The sequence below is a fragment of the Petromyzon marinus genome, chromosome 8 (genome assembly GCF_048934315.1).
Source record: "Petromyzon marinus isolate PM22_M1 ecotype Great Lakes invasive population chromosome 8, UKy_Petmar_22M1.pri1.0, whole genome shotgun sequence".
NCBI lineage: Eukaryota > Metazoa > Chordata > Hyperoartia > Petromyzontiformes > Petromyzontidae > Petromyzon > Petromyzon marinus.
Window position 1 is genome coordinate 21,076,087 of NC_133674.1, and position 18,855 is coordinate 21,094,941.

At 51.4% G+C, this 18,855-nt stretch overlaps 1 protein-coding gene across 2 annotated transcripts in view; it reads left to right on the forward strand.

The window, feature by feature from the left end:
• LOC116940373 (bifunctional heparan sulfate N-deacetylase/N-sulfotransferase 2-like) overlaps positions 1-18,855 on the forward strand; it is a 204,927-nt gene that overhangs the window by 543 nt on the left and 185,529 nt on the right. The window lies entirely within an intron of this gene.

Genomic DNA, 18,855 nt, shown 5'->3' on the forward strand with positions numbered 1-18,855 from the left:
GGCCTCCTAGGTCGAATCAGCTTTAAAGAAGAAACCTTGTGCGGTGTTTCAATAAAACACCGGCATCGGGGAGACAAAGGCGGCCGAGAGTGATTCTGGCCACATCAAACCCCCTCGCGTGCGTCGTGCTGGCCTTCTTCATGTGTGGTCACTATGGGCACGAGTAGCCCCCAACAGTCGGAGGACACACATATCTGTGTGTGTGTGTGGGGGGGGTGTTGCTTAACATGGAGATAAAATGATGGACGTGGCAATGCCTTCAATGAACACCAAACATCAATGCTGGGATCATTAGTCCAAACGGCTGGCAACAAGCGCCTTCTGACTGTGGATTGCTCCGTATGTTCGGGGGATGCCGTGCAATATGGTACACTCAATATGGTACACTCAATATGGTATACTCTGTTTTTGTACTCACGTATGTATGTGTTTGAGTGATTGTGTGCGCGTGATATCTGAATTGGTTCTGGGACTCCTACCCCTCCCCTTGGATCGGCTGAGCATTGAATGAATACCTGGTGCGTTGTGTGTAAGCATCAGCACGGGGGAGACAAAGGCGGTGAATGCTTCTGGCCATCCCACCGTGCTTCTTGCCTGCCTTAATAAGTTCTCGCCAACAGCGCTTGCACGAACAGCCTACGTCGGCTACGCTTGAGTCTTTCGTGTGTGTTTGTCTTTGATACTTGACATCACAGCGCAGTTACACTTTATCATTCTATACAGCTGATAAAATTATTTTTGTAATAATAAAATATAATTTACATTATCAATATGATTGACATAGTTTTTAAAAATATAATGATGATAACGTTACAATAGCACCGAATACATCAATCACAAGGCCTGCATAAAACTCTTACCCTCTCGCGCCCAACGTGTTGCGAGCAACACTCTTCACTCAACCACCACCACCACCACTCAACCACTACCTCGCAACCACAACCACCACCACTACTCTCTATTTACTCAACCACCACCACCACGCAACCACCGCCTACCGGCACCAACCACCAATACGCAACCACCACCCACAACCACTATTATAACCAGCAACCACCAACACCCATCACCCACTGGCACCAACCACCACCATTACAACCACCACCACCGTCACCACACGAACACAACTACCATTTAATGAATGGCAGTAGATCCACATTGGTAACGCTACCTAAATATAAACAATCTACGTTGCTCTCCGATTTGCGTGCACACCTATAGAGGCACATAGGTGAGCCCCAGGCCGACAAGGAGACAGGGAGGAGAGGTAGGAATAACAGCAGAAGGAGGATGAGAGGGGCTGGGTGTATGCAGAGAGATGCTGGGGTGGAGGGACGAGGGCTTTTGGCTTTGCCCCGTGCATCTGAGCGACGCTTGAATCCTCCCCGTTAGCCACTGACAGCACAAGAGATGTTGGCCGCGGCTGCCCACGTCTCATAAATCCCGGCTCAGCCGCAGTTCGCTCCGTTGCCTCGGCCGCGCTCGTCGCGGTCCCGGGTAACCACGGCCGCTATCTGGGGGGGGGGGGGGCTTATTTGGTTCACGTGTTATCACAGTGCGTTTTGTGGGCGCGCGGGGAGGGAGAGTGTTGCATTGGCAGCAGCGGTGGTGGGTGTTAGTGGTGGTGTTAGTGGTAGGGGTAGCAGCGGCAATGGTAGGACTGGCAGTGTTGGTGACTGTGGTTGCGATGGTGGTAGTGGTGGTTGCCTGATTGTGTTTGTAACTGTAGTGGCGGTTGGTGGTTGTTGTGTAGTGGTGGTTGGGTTTCAATGGTGGTAGGTGGTGGTGATGGTAGTTGGTTCGTGGTGGATCTGGTGGTAGTACATGTTTGCTTGCTGTGGTGATTTGGGGGACTGAATGTGTCACGAGCAAGCAGCATGCTCACTCTGACACTGATCCGTTCATTCATTCATCGTGCCGCATGGCTGCCTGATGCGAGGCATATTGCATTGCATACCGCGGTTCATAACGCGTGCGCGTGTGTGTGTGCGTGTGTGTGCGCATGTGCGTGCGTGTGATTGCGTGCGTGTGCGTACGTGTGTGACTGTGATCGAGAATGAGTAGTGTGTTCGAATGTTGGAGATAGAGGGATGATTTATGCAGGTGGCTGTGGCAGCAAATTAATTAAACTTCAGGAATCATGAGTTTTAGTGTGTGTATTGATGGTTTGTGCGGAATGGTTGTGTAGCGGTCTTTGCGCTGCGCTACGAACCCAGCGACCTCAGTTCCATTCCCAATCACAGCTTACGTCATTGACGAGTATTATCTGTACCTCCTCTAAGTCAACTGAGCCTTAATTGATTATCCGTGTGTGGTGCATAAACATCATTGCAGGGGAGATCAAGGCGACTGGCTGGGCATGGTGTTGCCCACACACCCTCCTCGTGCGCCGTGTGCCGCACCTGAATAGGGGCTCGCTTAACAGCCCTTGCCCCAACAGTATCTCTCTGTGTGTGTGAGATAGATCATTCGTATGACGCTGCGTGTGTGCTTTATCAGTGGATACAGCGGCGACAAAATGAATAGGAAGTGGAGATCACGGGGCATTCTCCACCGTGGTTAAATGTCTCAGCTTACAGAGCCCGTACGGCCGTGCGAATTACGGCGCGAGGAATATTGCGCCGTAATTTTAAAGTCGCTTATAAGCTGGCTGAAAAACGCTCCGCATTCGTTCTCCGTGCGCCGAGCAAAGCCGCGCAATGGATTACCACACGAACGACAACCACCAACACTACCACCACCAAATTTGACATCCCATTCCTCCAGAAATGTCACAACCTCGTCTGCTCAGAGCGGAGACGCTCCGGGGGCTCGGAGCGGAGACGCTCCGGGGGCTCAGTGCCTGCAAGGGGTGGCACCAAAGGGCGGCGATGACATTCCACGGAGACGGGACCCCGTGACGCGTGCGCTCCACACCTACCGCTGGGCCCACGGTAAATGTACGGCCAGAGCTTAATTTTAGCCGAAGCTGCAAGGGGGTTAACTCTGGGAACATTTACCCACCACTGCTGTTGGGGGATGGGGGGGGGGGTGCGATGCGGTGGGGGGTTCCCGAAAAATTTAATGATAAATTAATCCCCGAGTCAAGCCCTTGCGTTCTCACCACTGCTGATGGAGGGCCTCCGGGGTAGGCGGAGCTCTGAGGAACTCCTCTAGTAGAAGTAGAGTTTGGCCTACTCTTCCACTATGGCCAGACATCATGAAAAATGTGGGAATACCCAAACTTTACTCCACACCAAACACGACCACTGATCGACTACTTGTTGCGCACCCATTTGTACTGCTGGGTTGACAGAGGGCAGCGTTTGTGGGGCGAGAGACGGGGGTGATCATAAACTCGCCCCATTGTCATCATTGCCGCGCCGGCAAATGGAATCGAATCGGTGGCCAGTGGAGTCTGCGTCCAGTGCGCTGCTAACCCACTAGACCCCTGGGGCAGCTTCCTGGGCCCACGGAGCCACGGGAGGGCAGCCGCCGGCGCGCTGGGGACGGCGAGCGCTGGGGCCCACGGCGTTCCGTTTCGCGTCGCTGGGAGGCAGCCGTGGAGCCCCTGGGTACCCACGGCTGGCCGAGCGACGCTCGCCACGGGGACCACGGAGGCCACGGGGAGCGGTTCTTTCTCACGGGCGCCACGTTCAGGACCCGGTCGGCATTGGGGAAGAGAGGGCGCTCAGCGGCGATGCCAGACCTATGCTGCCGGCTTTGGAAACAGATGGTTTTCCATCCAGACACCCACCCCCACCATCCCCCGCATCACCTCCCGTGGTCGAAATGAAATATAATGTAAGCAGCTCGCGCCGCGATTTTCATGCTCTTCGCTTGAGCGTTTGAAATTAATTTAATGTAGCTGCTGCTGCGGTGGCGGCGGTGACGGTGGTGGTGGAGTTGGTGGTTGTCCGTGCCAACGGAATGTAGGACTTGAAGTTGTATCACCGCCTGCTTCCATGGTTGTAGGGGGCGTGCATGCGTGTGAGCGTGACCCCGCGTCGTTCGCGAGCGAGTTACAAGGATCTGCTCCGTGCATTTCTCGCGGTATAGACGGAACGTGGGCACGAGAGCCGATTTTCTGGTACGATGTGTTAATATCAGCACTGGGGAGACAAAGGTGACCAGGCGTCGTGTTGGTCACCCACCCCCTCGTATGCTCGCACATAGCACTTGCCCCAATATAGTCCGTTGAAGGTTATACGGAGGTTCTTTGTCTTGTTTGTCTTGGTTGCGTTAGCTTGCAGCGGTAGCAGGTGTGTGTGAGTAGTCGTGTGAACCAGTGGCGTGCGTGTGTGTGTATGTCTGTGGGGGCACGTGACCTCACACAGTGGACTGGAGATGGAAGCGAGGAGCGGGCTGAGTGGTCGTTAGCGACGGTGCCGCGCTGGCTTCTCGAAGCTGTGGAGCGGAGCGGGGAACATCTGGTGTCTCTTTCATATCCAGCGCCGTGATCTCAGCAGATACAATTTATCGTGGCAAATAAAACACACCCATTGTAGGAGACCCACAATACCAAACCGGCGCTGCAAACAGGCGAATGAATTACATTGATCGTGATTGTGACTTTGATTAGCGGCTTAATTTCAGCTTGGATCCTGTCCAGATTGGGGATAGCAGGAAAGCAATATTTCAGAGCCCAGCACACCACATCAAGTATAAATCTCGCTGTGGTTACAACTAGTCACGTGTCACCAACTCTCGTTTAGTAGCAACACAGATATTCAGTGTCATTAGGATGATGATATGAATAATACACTAAGCGGATTGAAATATATTCACAATAATTCCGACATAGCAGCAACAACAGTGACAAAGCATTGTAAATGGCTTAAGATGTTATAGGCAGCAGAATTCCCCCATTAATTAAATGCGATAATTTGCGTTAGTGTTTTATTTATTTATTTTATTCGCGCAACAAAAAAAACGTGTGAACGAATTGCGGTCTAGTAATGAATTCCCGGCAAGTGCCCGTACGGAGATGCTGCTGTGGGACAGAAACCCCACTACTCGGATGCATTTGCCGGCAATGAACCACGGCTGCATTTTTTCTCTTTCTCTTCTTGTATAATTTTGGCGAGATATGGCGTGTATCCAATTACAGATGAGGCAGCCAGCGTCGACCTAAGAATAATCCTGGGCGGGCTGGAGGGGGGCGGGGGTGCAACGGGGGGACGGGGTCGGGGGGTAGAAGGGAGGGGAGGGGTGGAGGCTTAAGGACTGACAAGGCTTTGTTTGAATCCACCCGAGTTGCTGAGCTCCGCGACTTGTATATAAATCTCACAAAATCTCCACCGCCCCCATATGTATGAGTCATTGTGTGTTTGTATCTTGAACTTTTTTCGCACCGTGCGTCGCCAAGCGTGCTCATCAGAGGTGCGTGGATGTGTGGATCCACGTGTGCGTATATGTTTATGGGATTGGACCAAAGTCACGCGCGATAGAGGCAGCCATGTTATCTGCAAATCTCGCTCAAGACCGGTAACAAGTGGCGAATATTTTAATCGATTCTGGGCCTCCCCTAGGCCAACTCATCTTCAAATGAGTACCTGATGTGATGTGTAAACATTGCCATTGGGGAGACAAAGGTGGTCGGGCGTGCTGGCTACTCACCCAATCCTGTGCCATGCCGGCCTTCATAGGTGCTCGCTCACAGCACTTGCCCCAACAGTCTGTTAAAGTCTATACTAGGAGTCTGTGTTTTTGTGTTTTCCTTAAATATTGCGTAAACATCAGCACTGTGGAAACAAAGGAGGCCGGCCTGGTGTGGGCCACACCATCCACGCGTGCACCATGCTGATCTTAATAGTTGTTCACTAACAGCACTTGCACCATTACTTTGTTGAGGCTATACACACATCTGTCCGTGTACTCGTGTACTTGTACGCATGTCAGCAGGGTGCCCATGCCCATGAGTGTAGCTCTGTGCACGTACAACTCTAACTCTTTGGTCAATGCGTGGGTTATTTGACCACACTGGTCGGTGCTGGTTCGTGACTGCGGCAAAAAAAATGTTAAGGCATAGATGTATCGTGCAATACATGTTTCTGTTGCAAATGTGGACTACATTTGTTTCACCTGTATGGGGTATAGCGTTGTCCTGTTGCACCCATGGGTTTTCTACAGGTGCTCCGCTTTCCTCACACATGTTTAAAGACCGATGAAGCTTGGACAATTGGGGCTGACTCGCCGTATGCGACTTATTGTCCAGCTCGTCTGTAGTGCATCTGAGTAATTCTCTCTCTTGGAGAGTGAGCGAATACAGTGCGCATTACAAATTGTTACTCCTATTATTCTGGGTGATTGGTCGTAGTCACATTCATCCATGGAAAAATAAAACCCCCAAAGATTCCTGAACCAAACTAAAATCCTAGGTGCTGAATCTCACTCGCAAACCGCCAATGAAATATTTAAAACCGTGAATTGAGCAATTTCAAATCAAATAAAGCAATTCAGTGTAAATAAATGGCAACCGCCTCTCGCCGTGAAATGTCCCCGAGGTGATGTGCCCGGGACTGCACCTCCTCTCCTCTCCACGCACGGCGCTATGCAGGAAATGCGCTGAGCCGGCCCAAGTTGTTGGGGTTTTTTTCCACAGCAGAAGCCGTGCCGTGCTCACCGACGTCACGCGCAATGAGCGAATCGAGACGCAAATAGATGACGCGGTGACTACGAAGTAATTCGCCCTACCCCTTATTGGTCTGATTGGCCTCGAGCAGAATTCCGATGTATTGCGAGGTCAGCGTAAAACAGTCAAGTTCCGACTCGGCACGGCAAATAGCCAGTGGGGAAAAAAAGAACCAGAATCCAGAGGGCCCCGTGCTGGCTCGGCCATGATGTGCCAGGGAATGCGTGCTGTGCACGACTGTACCCAGTAGTACATCGGACCTCGTGACACTCGGCAAAGCTGTTTCCTCGTGGCCCACAGCCCTTGTGCAGCAGCAGCAGCCGCCTCCTCCTGCTTGCTTGTGCCGCTTGCTATCTCACACAGCCCGCGTGGCACTCGCTCTCTCGGTGTGGGAGAATGACAGCCTTCCCACACCCCCTCGTTCTGCCTTGAGGCGTTAACATAATTAATACAATCCATTTCGGGGATATGGTCACTGGGTTCGTGGAGCAGCACGCTAACCACTGCACCACCACCCCCCACCTTGCCAGGCAGGCCGTCTGCCCTTCACTCGCCGGAAGAAAAACCCAAGGTCACCGTGATAGTCATGCAGACTGTTGGGGCAAGTGCTGTTAGCAAGCACACTCACAACATAAATCGCCGTTCGCCACTAAGCGGAAGTGACGTCAGCATGGCGCTTGTGCCAGGCTGGGTACACCTTGAGTCCGCGTGAAGTGTCGAAGGCTCGCTGGCAGGTCACGGGAACAGATGCCATGGGTTGACTGATCGAGATGACTGGCAGATGCATCACCTGTGTTCTCCACTGAGCCAACACACTCACCCCTAGGCTCGCCCCACTCAGAGCCGTCCCTTGGGTACGGAGAATTGGGGTGACTGCCCCGGGGGGCCCCCGCGCTTTGGGACCCCCCGCACTTCGACGTGATGATGTCAGATGTAATACTTCCGATTTAGTTTGAAGGCGTCTGGGGGTCCACAACGTGCTTTGTATTACATGTTTGTACATACACACCTATACATACATACATGTACATACATGTACATAATCGGATATGGGAGGGGGGAACAAACTAAACACAAACCTCAGACTTTTACCGCTGGCCCCGCAACCCCCTATGGACGGCACAGCACACACCCACCTCCACAAAGACAAATATCCCCCGTATAGCCTTAACAGACTGTAGAGGCAAGTGCTGTTAGCGAGTACCTGTGAAGGCGGGAACGGTCCATGATGGGGTGGGTGAGCAGCACCACGCCCGACCGCCTTTGTCTCCCCAGTGGCGATAATTCCACACTGCACCAGGTACTCATTTAAGGCTGAGTAGACCTAGGGGAGGCCCAGGATTTGTTCAAATAATCGTCACAGGGTATTGACCGTGAGCGGGAATCGAACCCTGGTGGCCGGGTTCATAGCGCAGCATGCTAACAGCTACACTACCGCTCCCGACCTACACACACCCATACTCACCTACACAAAAATCCTCAGTATAGCCTTAACAGACTTTAGGGGCAAGTGCTGTTAGCGAGCACCTATGAAGGCGGGAACGGTACACGAGGGGGTGGGTGACCAGCATCACGCCCGAACGCCTTTGTCTCCCCAGTGGGAGACACCTACACACACCCATCTTCACCGACACACACCCATACTCACCCACACAGGCACACACACACCCATACTCACCAACACACGGAACCGACAGTAAAAATGACAGCAGCACTCTCCCGCTAATTGTGACATTCCTCCTTTCCCCTTCACCCCCAACCCCCAGACCACCCACGCCCCGCCCCTCCAGTCCTTATTCAGCCTCTCCGTTGAGTCCTCTGTGGTGTTAAAGGCTGTTTATCGCCACTTCACACCCGACTCGTGGTGTAATTATGGGCGCATGTTTGGAGGTGGTTCCTATTAAAGGGCCGTGCTTAATGGGCTTCCGAGCAGGTTAAGTCGCCACCATTACCACCAAAGACAAAGCCCCCCGTATAGCCTCTAACAGACTATCGGGGCAAGTGCTGTTAGCGAGCACCTATGAAAGTCGCCACAGCACACGAGGGGGTGGATGGCCAGCACCACACCCGGCCGCCTTTGTTTCCCCGCTGGAAATGTTTACGCACATTGCACCAGGTACTCATTTTAAGACTTAGTCGACCTAGGGGGGAGGCCTAGGACCGGTTCAGATAATCGTCACTGATGTTGGCCGTGAGCGTCGTGTAGAGCGCTAACCGCTACACTACCGCTCACCACAATTGGCTACAGATCCACGCGATGCACAAACCACCACACTGAATGTCTGTGTCGGCAGGCGGGGCGGGTACCCCTGAGTTTGGCGCATTTATTATTTGCGATGTCTGCAGTGGGTGTCTAGAAAGCGGAGGGTCCCGTGGGGAGACAGGGAGGGAGGAGGGAGATGCGGTGAGACGGAGACAGAACGCATCTCCGTGTCAATGGTGCCTTCCGAATTTCATTAAAACCCAGCTCATTACGGTAAACGGAGCGGTTTGAAGAGCGGCTGGTGGGGTAGGCGGGGGCGGGGGTGGAGGGGAGGGGATCCAGAGCACGCGTCTGTGTAAAAATGAAAACATTTGTTGAGTCTGCGGTGGCTTTGTTATAGTTTCTTCACGCTTATTTATTTGAGAAGCATTCTAAGGATACACAAGCAGGGAGGCAGTAAAAGTCGTCGGTAATAATGTTTCCCGTGGGGGTGTTTCGGATCGGAGGTGGCAGGGGGCGGGGCACGATAGGTGAACGATGCTCGTGCCCAGAGGGTTCATTCCAGCTGGGTTTGGCGACCCGGAAAAACAATGTACATGCTCGACACACCACATCAAGTATATTTATATATCTCGCTAAAGATGTAGCTACAAGTCGATCGTCTGGCTATTCCAGTCTGCCAATGACCTGGGTGGGGGCTGTCTCTCTGTGTGTGCGTGAACAGCAACAAAACGTAAATCGAGAGAGGGCGTGCATCTGTCGCTTCGAGATAGAGCCACGGGAAAGGTAAACATAACATTTCATTTTTTAGTGGGGGTGGGGGGGGAAATTAGATATTTCAATGGTAAAAATAAAACGCGTTAAAAGTTACCTTAGAAAAGTATATTTAATTTAGAGTTTGAACATCTTAGTGAAACACAGAAGATTAATGTGAACATGAAAGCATTTTTTATTATTATATAAAGGTGTTATTAGATTTGGTTTTCCATTTTACAGTATTTTAAAATAAATTTGATTTGACAATAATTTATATAGTTTTCGGGGTGTAATTCGGTAGAAATAAGTTTTATATCTGGCGGCGCCTCGCTCGTTACGAAAGCACGGTGCATATCAGCACGCTCCGTAAACACACGCAATGCCGATTCCAACTGGGCCGCTCATTAGCAACAAGGGGTTTAACGAGTCAACCTATCCTCGTACGACACATCCTTTGTAAATCACCGCTATCGCTGCGCTGAGCATGCGCGAGAAGTAATCTGACGGCGCGACACGTTCCTGGGAGCGAAAAAAACGCGAATTCTACCTCCCGTCGTTTCCCGGCGGGATGAGCGGATGTTCTCGTGCCGCCTGCCGGAGCCCCCCCGTCAGGATCGGTGACGACAGCGACGCACGCGGCGTCTCAACGCGCCCCCTGCACTGCTCCCGGTGCTGCGCGCTCGTAGGGCGCGACAGCGCGGATTCGCACAGAGCGTCTCGATGTCACCGCGTCTCGAGGCGTGGAGCGTGCTTGTTTTGTTGGTTGAGATAGGCAGTCTGTTATTCGTCGTCGTCGTCATCGTAAATCAGCCATGGTCAATCCACTGCTGGATGATGGCCTCGCCAAACTGTCGCCACCTCTCACGGACCTGCGATGCAATACTCCGCCCAGCGACCTGCACACGAAATGATCACATCGTCGTTCCATCGATGGCGGAGATGTCTTCTTGGACGCGGTACACTCCTTGGCTGCCAGTCCGTTCTTCTTATTATTGTTGTTGTTTTGCACCGTCCATCATCCCTTGTAGTGATATGCCCTGCCCAGGCGCACTTACCACACATTTATGAGTGCTTGTTTGGATAGACACATGGACATTGACAAAGAAAATGGAACAAAAGTTTAAACGCGGACAGAGAAGCAAAGAGACATATGCATGTTTGGGATTCCCCTGGGATGCAGAAATAAGAAGGTATTCATGAGAGAACAACCTCAAGTTAGAGACGTATCGACTGTCAACTTTATTATAAGCAGAGGAAAGGGAAGCTCATGTGTCTGTAAAGAGACAGGGAATCGACAGCACGAATGGTTGGAGAATGAGAATTTCAGACTCGGTGGAATGGGTCGCTTCCGAACCTCATTATGCGCCTTGGAGAGCGCTTCTGTTTTGCGAACCGCACTTCTCCTTATCAGAAAGTAAAATCTCTGGTGACTCCAAACTGCGGGAACATCTTGCCGTGATTAATGTATACACCGTGAAATAGCTCGGCGTGATGAATGCCCCGGTGCCAGGGCGCGAGGAGGCAGCTTCTTCCCGCGTGCTGAAGATACCTCACTGCCATCGCTGCCGGTCTGCCACGTGGTTCCTGTATGCGATCGGAACGACCCATCCCTTCTCCAATTCCCCACCTTCCTAACACGGGAACGCTTTTTTTGTTTGGAAAAGCCAACTCGGTAATGGAAAGCAACAAAGCAATGTTTGTAGAGAGAAATGTTGGTAATCGGTGTCTTATGTTTCACTCGCTACGACGAATAGATCGGGTACGTGGACGCCGAAAGCAATAGTTCAAAACTGCGCAAAGAAGCCCGGGAGAGGCGCATGCTTGGAATTGCACCGAGAGATAGCAAGAGGAACACTCGGATTAAAGAAAACACACGCACACGCGTTAGATGCACCGTATGGACTGTTAAGAAAAGTAAGTGGGCTTGGGCAAGACGACGGCCATCATCAAGGGGTGGTGGTGGCCACAGCTGATAGCAAGGCAGCCACAGCATGGGATGTGCCACGGAGATAGCGCGATGAGGTCTTTTGCAGGAGTTAGCCGGGGCATTGCATCGCGGGACTGGAAGAGAGGGTATGGAAGAGAGGGCTTTGCGAGGCACTCATTCAGCAGTGAATATATTATGGCTGGTGATGATGAATGCGTTGACGACGACGACGATGATGATCGTGATGACAACATTGACAATGATGACGACGTATCACGTAAGAGGCACGAGTGGCTTCAAACCCGATGATGATAACGAAGACGGTGCTCGTGGTGACGATGATGATGACACGTGATCTGTGCGCTGCGCTTGCGTGCAGTTGCACGCAGGGAGCAAGGCACTCAGCGACTCCATGCCCTCAAGCGGCGTCGGCAGGAGAGGCAGGGCGGCGTTCTGTGCCAGAACCTGGCGAGCCCAGATCGCAAAGACCAGCGGGTGGTGTGTGTTGTTTTTAACTCGACCCCCCTCCCTTCCCCAAGTGTGGCCTTCACTTGGCATTAGCTCGGTCTCACTTGGTGGCAAAACCAAAATGACCGGGAGTGCGAACGTGGCCGCTGCGGGGCTGTGTGCTGACCAGGCTAGAGCCACTTCGACGTAACGACGGCTGGCAGGAAGCGATGGCGTGGGTGGGATGGCAGCAGGGATGGAGGGATGGAGGGGAGTGACCGTCAGTCAGCAGGGTGTGTCAGCTGCATTTATTGATCCGACCGAGTGATGTTTGCCATCGGATCCCCCTGCCCTCCCTAACCAAGTCCTTTAAATACATCCGCTCTCACCTTCTCCCGGGCCGTGAACTGTAAACAGAGACGCAAGCTGGGTATTCTGTGCGTGAGTCATGCGTGTGTGTGTCTGCGCGTGTGTTTTCGGGGGGCAGTGACGCAGTGGTTAGCACGCTGCGCTCAAACCCCAGCCACCCACGTTCAATTACCGGTCACGACAAATAATAATAGCGAATAATTGAACCGACGCTGGGCCTCCCCTATGTTGACTTTGCCTTACATGAGGCCACTTTGCGTAGCAACGTGCGGCAGCTCTGAACTTAATTCCGTTGCTGGATTTTAGAGCTGGCGGGGGGGAGTGGGGCGGGGGGCGTGAGTGAAGCGGGGGGGCGGGGCTGGGCGGGGGGCGTGAGTGAAGCGGGTGGGGGGGGCTGGGCGGGGGCGTGAGTGAAGCGGAGGGGGGGGTGGGGGCTGGGCGGGGCTGGGCGGGGGGCATCTGCCCGCCGCTGGCGTTGAGTGTCCGACCAGCTGCTTCTTGACCTTTTATCGAAAGCGGCGTGGAGCTTGAGTTCAGACTATCGCTCAGCCGAGACGACGCTGCCAGAGGATCCTGCAATTTAAACATGATGTAAAAATAATACAGATTTAAAATAAAAAGCGCAGCTCGCAGTAGAATGATTTTAGTGGAAGCCAACGTTGCTGGTTGAATGAGACCGTAAGGTGGTGCAGCCGTCTTGTGCTGCCCGCTGTATAACCACACAATGAGACGGATGGACAGAAACACATTTATTTATTTTTCTTTCAAAAAGCACGTGAGAGTCTATTATGGATCGTACTTTGTGTGAACACAGCCGAGTGCGTGGATGTGTTCACCAGGTAACAGCCCGGCCCTGCTGAACACAAATTTTGGCAGCAAATCAATCCACATCCTCATAAGGCAACATCAGTTGCTCGAACTGAAATCTCCAAAGCTGGGCTCTCTGGTAAGTTACATAATCGATGACTCTATCACAGTTATCGGTTTGATTATATGACTAATCGAATACCATCACAAACATTGTTTCGGTCTTGCCTCTGTTCCCACGCGTGACACCGGATGGATGTGATGGCCGGGGCTTGGTGATTCCATCCGCGTCATCAGCCGCGTCACGCTGGTCCTGCTTTGCCTTTCTGACGTCGGATGTTAGGGCGGCCGCGAATTTGTTGAAAGGGGCCCGAGTCATTCAACACAATGTCAGCTACCGAGGATGATTATTCTGGTGGGCGGGTAGCTCAGAGCGCAGAGCGCTTAGCTGGCGCTGCTGAGATCCTGGGTTCAAATATGCAAGCCACCGCCTGTAATTAGACTGAGTTTCCCGAGTGTGGTGAGTCGATGGTCTCCGCTCGGCCACCAGTTACTGCACAAAATATACCCGTTACATTGTCTTGGGTGCGACGATTAAGTTGGATAAATTTCAGCTCTGGGAATTCAAAGATCGGTCCGATTGTCATGCACGGGACGATCATTACTTTCATAATGACGAGTAGGTGGGAAAGTAATGCGGCCCAGAGGTCCAATGAAAAAGAGATCTCAGAAGTAACTCTATGATATCTGCTTTCGTGGGCCGTTTTCTAACACGGAAGGCGGCAGTGCTCTGCTAGGGAACCGAGTGGATACTTCTTCTCATAATATGATGCCAATAGCACAATCGGGATAACATATTTTGTTATGTTATTTTCACAACGTAATCTAAGGATTCAAAACTAAAAAATGAACGTGTTTAAGTTGCTGCTTCAGGCACTACGCTGAAAGGAATACAAGTGGAACACAAGAATCAGAGAGTAAACGGTGTGCTCGAGACATGGAAGGGTCGATTGAGACAATTAAGAGAGTATTGGGCAGGACTCGCCGTCACTGGAAGGGATGATGGCGACGATCAAGACTGGTGATGGAATGGCAGCGAAATGAGGGAACAGACCCCAGGAAGGCGACGACTTTTGCAAATGAAGCGACGACTTTAAACCCACTCACACGGAATTGGCCTCGATCGTGGTGCCATCGCGTGGAGGCCGGCTGAGCGATAGCAACGGCGTGGTGGAGGGCCTTCATCCAGCAGCGGAGAGATAATGCGCGACAATAACGACCATTGAAGGTAAAATGATGAGGCGCGTGTTAGCCTGACCAGGGCTGCCCATGCGGGGCACACGCACCCATCCACGATGAATGCATAGGTCATGAGTAATCCTCGAGAATCTGTTATTCCATTAATAAAACATGCAACGGACCCACAAACCTGTTTTAATTACGACGGTATTGGTTTTGAATGCCCACTTGGAACGATGTGCGCGGTAATTGTATTAATTCTTGTTTTGTTAATGACGCTGTTATTGGGAGCTTGTTGCGAGACCGTTAACATTGCGCGTTCATTACGATGCGGGTCCGACGCCACCGAATTTGCATGAGAACGCCGTCTCCGTAAATAATTGAAAGTCGCGCGATATTCCACACTCGCCGTTTATTAAAATGAGCGTGCACCCGTAAAAAAGACAGAGCCACCCACCCACCCACCGCCTTCATGAAACCTCACGAGCTGTGGGCACAACTGGCGTCTCTCCAGTCCTGACGGACTGAGTCAACCTGGGGGAGCAGGCTCAAGGCAGCTTCTGACTTCTCTTACGGCCGATGTCCGCGTGGCAGAGGATCGGACCGGGGATTTGTGGCGCGGTTTGCTGACTGCTCACGACACGCGCGCCGTGCTCACGCGTCCAACGTGAATGTCTCCACTATGCGGGCATGGGGGGAGGGGGGACTATTACGCAATCACGAGTGGCGTCCACCAGACAGAGCACCAAGCAGACCCCGCTATCAGAATCACCATCCCTTAGCATTAGCTCCGATATAGAGTGATGCTTTCGGAGAGATCGAGTGGGGATTCGCCCCTACATTCACCCCCCCTCTCTCCTACCCCCACTCCCCCAACACCCCACCGCCCTCCACTACCCTCCACTGCCCCCACCACCTCAGCTGGTTAGCCAGCACTCTTGCTCTGGCCTTAAAGCACGTGTGCTGCCGTTTTGCACAATGGACCGGAGCACCGCGCGTGAAACCTTGCTGCGATAGCATCAGTCCCCCAGTAATTAGTATCGATGCCCATTTGGTTATCAGTGCTTCTCTCTGTTTTCCAAACCCATAACAAAATACTCTTTGGTTCTATTGGGTAAAGTCACGTAGGTGAAAATAAAATAACAAACCTACGTTACTTTACCCAATAGAACCAAAGAGTATGGATTCTAGCAGTCACGAAAGCTTTAAATCTAGAACCATAACAAAATCTCACACGTGCCGGTTTTTTTTGGTGAACGCAAACAAATCACTCGATAAGGAATTGGCGAAACATCCCACAGCAGTAACCCTCTTGGAAGGGAGATGCCTCGAGGCATGTTCCATGCATAACTAAAATAAATAAAGAAAATACGTTGCCATTATTAACACAGCCTTAAAATGAATTGTACGAGAGAATGTTCAAATTATCGAAACCCCGTGTATTATTAAATATGTTTAACGAATGATTAGCGTGCGCGCGTGTCTGTGGGTTATGGCGTACATTTGAACCGGTCCTGGGCCTCCCCTAGGTCGACTCAGCCTCTAATCAGAATCTGGTGTAAACATCAGCACTGGAGAGACAAAGGCAGCCAGGCGTCGTACTAGCCACGCACTCAAGTTCCGTGCCGGCTTCCCAACAGTTCGTTAAAGTCTATACGGGGGATATTTGTCTTTATTATGGAGAGTGGTGGCGGAGCTGGTTTAGCGCAACTGCGCTGTATTATTTTGCAACCTGAGTTCGACTCCCGGCCATGGCTCAAACATCAGCCAGCGAGTGGCATCTGAACCCAGCCCTGAGCTTCTATACCGAGCCCTTTGTTAATCCGCACGTAACCAGCATGGTGAAGTATGACACAACAAAGCACGATCACCGACACGGCCTCCAGCCTTCCTACATCCATGCAGCAGCGGATTGAGGATAGGCTCTCAATTCTTATTCATTTATCGTGAGTGCAGTAGAGTACTTGATGTTATAAATGTTCCTCCACTGAAGATTCTGCTGGCCTCTGCGGTCCCGTGCCTCTGTGTGTGATGCTCCTCAGCGCACAGTGCTGCGCTTCCACCTGGAGAGGAGCTCTTGTCGAGGCAGACAATTAAACCGAGAGATCCCCTCGCGCCCGAATAACAATCGGCACGCGAGCGTGTGTGTCCTCAGTGCCCAACCGTGAGCTGTGATGTCAAAGGGGTGATTTATGTTATTTTCCACTGTCGTCATCATCATCAGAAACAGCAAAGGTCAATCCACTGCTGGATGAAGCCATCCCCGAGCCGTCGCCAGGTCTGACGATCCCTCTGATCGACGTGTCCATGCCAAAGCCCACTTTACTTTTCTCTCAAGAGTTTGAATCCCGACTCGAACTGGCGTACTAAGCCACGTCTTCCTCTTGCTGCCTCGCTTTTGTGCATTATGTTGTGAATCATCGTTTGTAATGTATTGCATTATATTACTATAATAATTAAACATTAGTACGTTGGTATGCGCGCTATACGTACAGCGTACCGTCTATCGCCCATGTACTATGTTTCCCAGATGGGTATCGTTTGCCTGTAGGAGGCAATGTTGCTATGTGAGTTATACATAATTATTTGATTAGGTTATTTATAAGTAATTGCTCAGGTGTAGGAAACTTCGGATCATGACGCCGGCACACATCGCCTCCTTTTTTCGAATAACGCCAAGGGATGTGGACAGTCCTTTGCAGAAGCAGGTGGCGCATAATTATGGTGAATCAAAGACGCAACATCAACCAGAGCGGCCCTAGTCTCGAACTCGAACACTCTGCAACACGTGGCAAACGCGCTAACCCCCTCAGTCATGCTCATATCATCATCCGTGATCAAACCACTGCTGGATGAAGGCTTCCCCAATCCTCATCACCATCTCTCATTTGATTGATCTCATCATCATCACTGTAGTGACAAGCATCAGCACCAAACATTGCTCAGATTTTATTTCCTTGTAGGGTTTAACACAAATAATCCGTCTGCTCTAATTATATATTTTAGGAACACCTTATTGATTTGAGTGGTTTAATTGGATAATTAAAAAATCAGATATGGGGGAGGGAGGGGGGCTTATCGTGTGAGTTGCACATCAGAGAGAAAAAAATGACGGTTGTCGGAATTACCTGCTCCTAATTAACGATGAAAAGCCGAAAGACCTTTCTCGTAGTAAAGGTCGGTTGCAGGCAATTTTCTGGCTAATGAGTTAAGAAACGTGATAAATGGAAAAGGCCTGGGATTGGCAAGGAAATTAGGCAGTAACAACGTAAATGTCTCGGGCTCCCTTACCCCAAATCACGGCGCTTCTTGTTGTTGCTCAGCCAGAGCGGATAAAGCGAGCTTCGTGAACGCGCACACAACGACCCCACGGCAGGCAATAGAGCCGCTCTGTTAATCCACTGTTGGATGAGAGCCTCTCCACGCCTGCGTGAGTCATTGGGGTGTGGCGGCGACGGTGGCCACACCTTACCATGCTCCTTTGTGCCGGTTGGTGAAGTCGACGAAGCGTAGACGTGGGAGGGGGGTACGCTGATGGATGTTTGCTGCTTTACCCTTCTGTGCCTACCACGTAGCCCCCAGCGACGCCACAATTGCTTTTTAAGGTTATACGTTTAATTTATGTACGTTGGACTTCTTTAACACCGTACGTAGCCAACCGTGCTCATCGGAGATGCGGGAGAATGGCTAAACGTCTATGGAACCCTCGTATATGGACTAGAACTCGCCTAATTCTCTACGAATACGCGGAAGCGTAGAAAGTTCAGTACAACTGTTGCATGCGATCTGCACTGCCCAGTGCCATTTCACGACAGTCTACAGCACCCAATTATCGACCCCAAGTCGTCTGACGTCTCGTGAGATCTGCCGCATCCCGCGTGTTTTGGTCAGAGACACCTTCTCGTGAGGCACCGTTTAATACACGAGAATGGGTAACAATGTTTCTCTATAAGTCTCTAGGTGTCTCTATTTGCCTGTATGGGTTACGATGTGGTCCACAGTTTGGGATGCATGGCCATAATCTCACTATTCTGGCTTCTCTTTCATGTATTTTGATTAGTATGTATCTATATGGGTGTCTATGTATCTCTATGCATCTCTATGTATCTATGTGTCTCTATGGGTGTACTTGGTGGTCCATGGTGTGGGTTGGCATGGCCACAATCGCACTGCTGTGGCTCGTGTCTGTCATCTTCAAATGTATGAAGGAGAGGTGCGCATCGGCCTGTTGATCTTCTGATGATGTCGTTGGAACCATCAGTGTCTGCGAGGCGGAGGAACGTCAAAGCCAGGAGGTGCGATGCCCTTGAAGGAGAGCGAGAGAGAGATATATGATTTCCGCCCCCCTCGCCAAAGAGCAGCACTGCTTGGGCAGTTGTGCCACATCGGAATCCGACTTAAAACGGGACTCCCGTGAATATTTTCTTGGCTAATTGTGCAATGGCAAATTTTTTTCTTGCCTCCCCTCCCCTCCGCCACGATGTACCGCGTGCT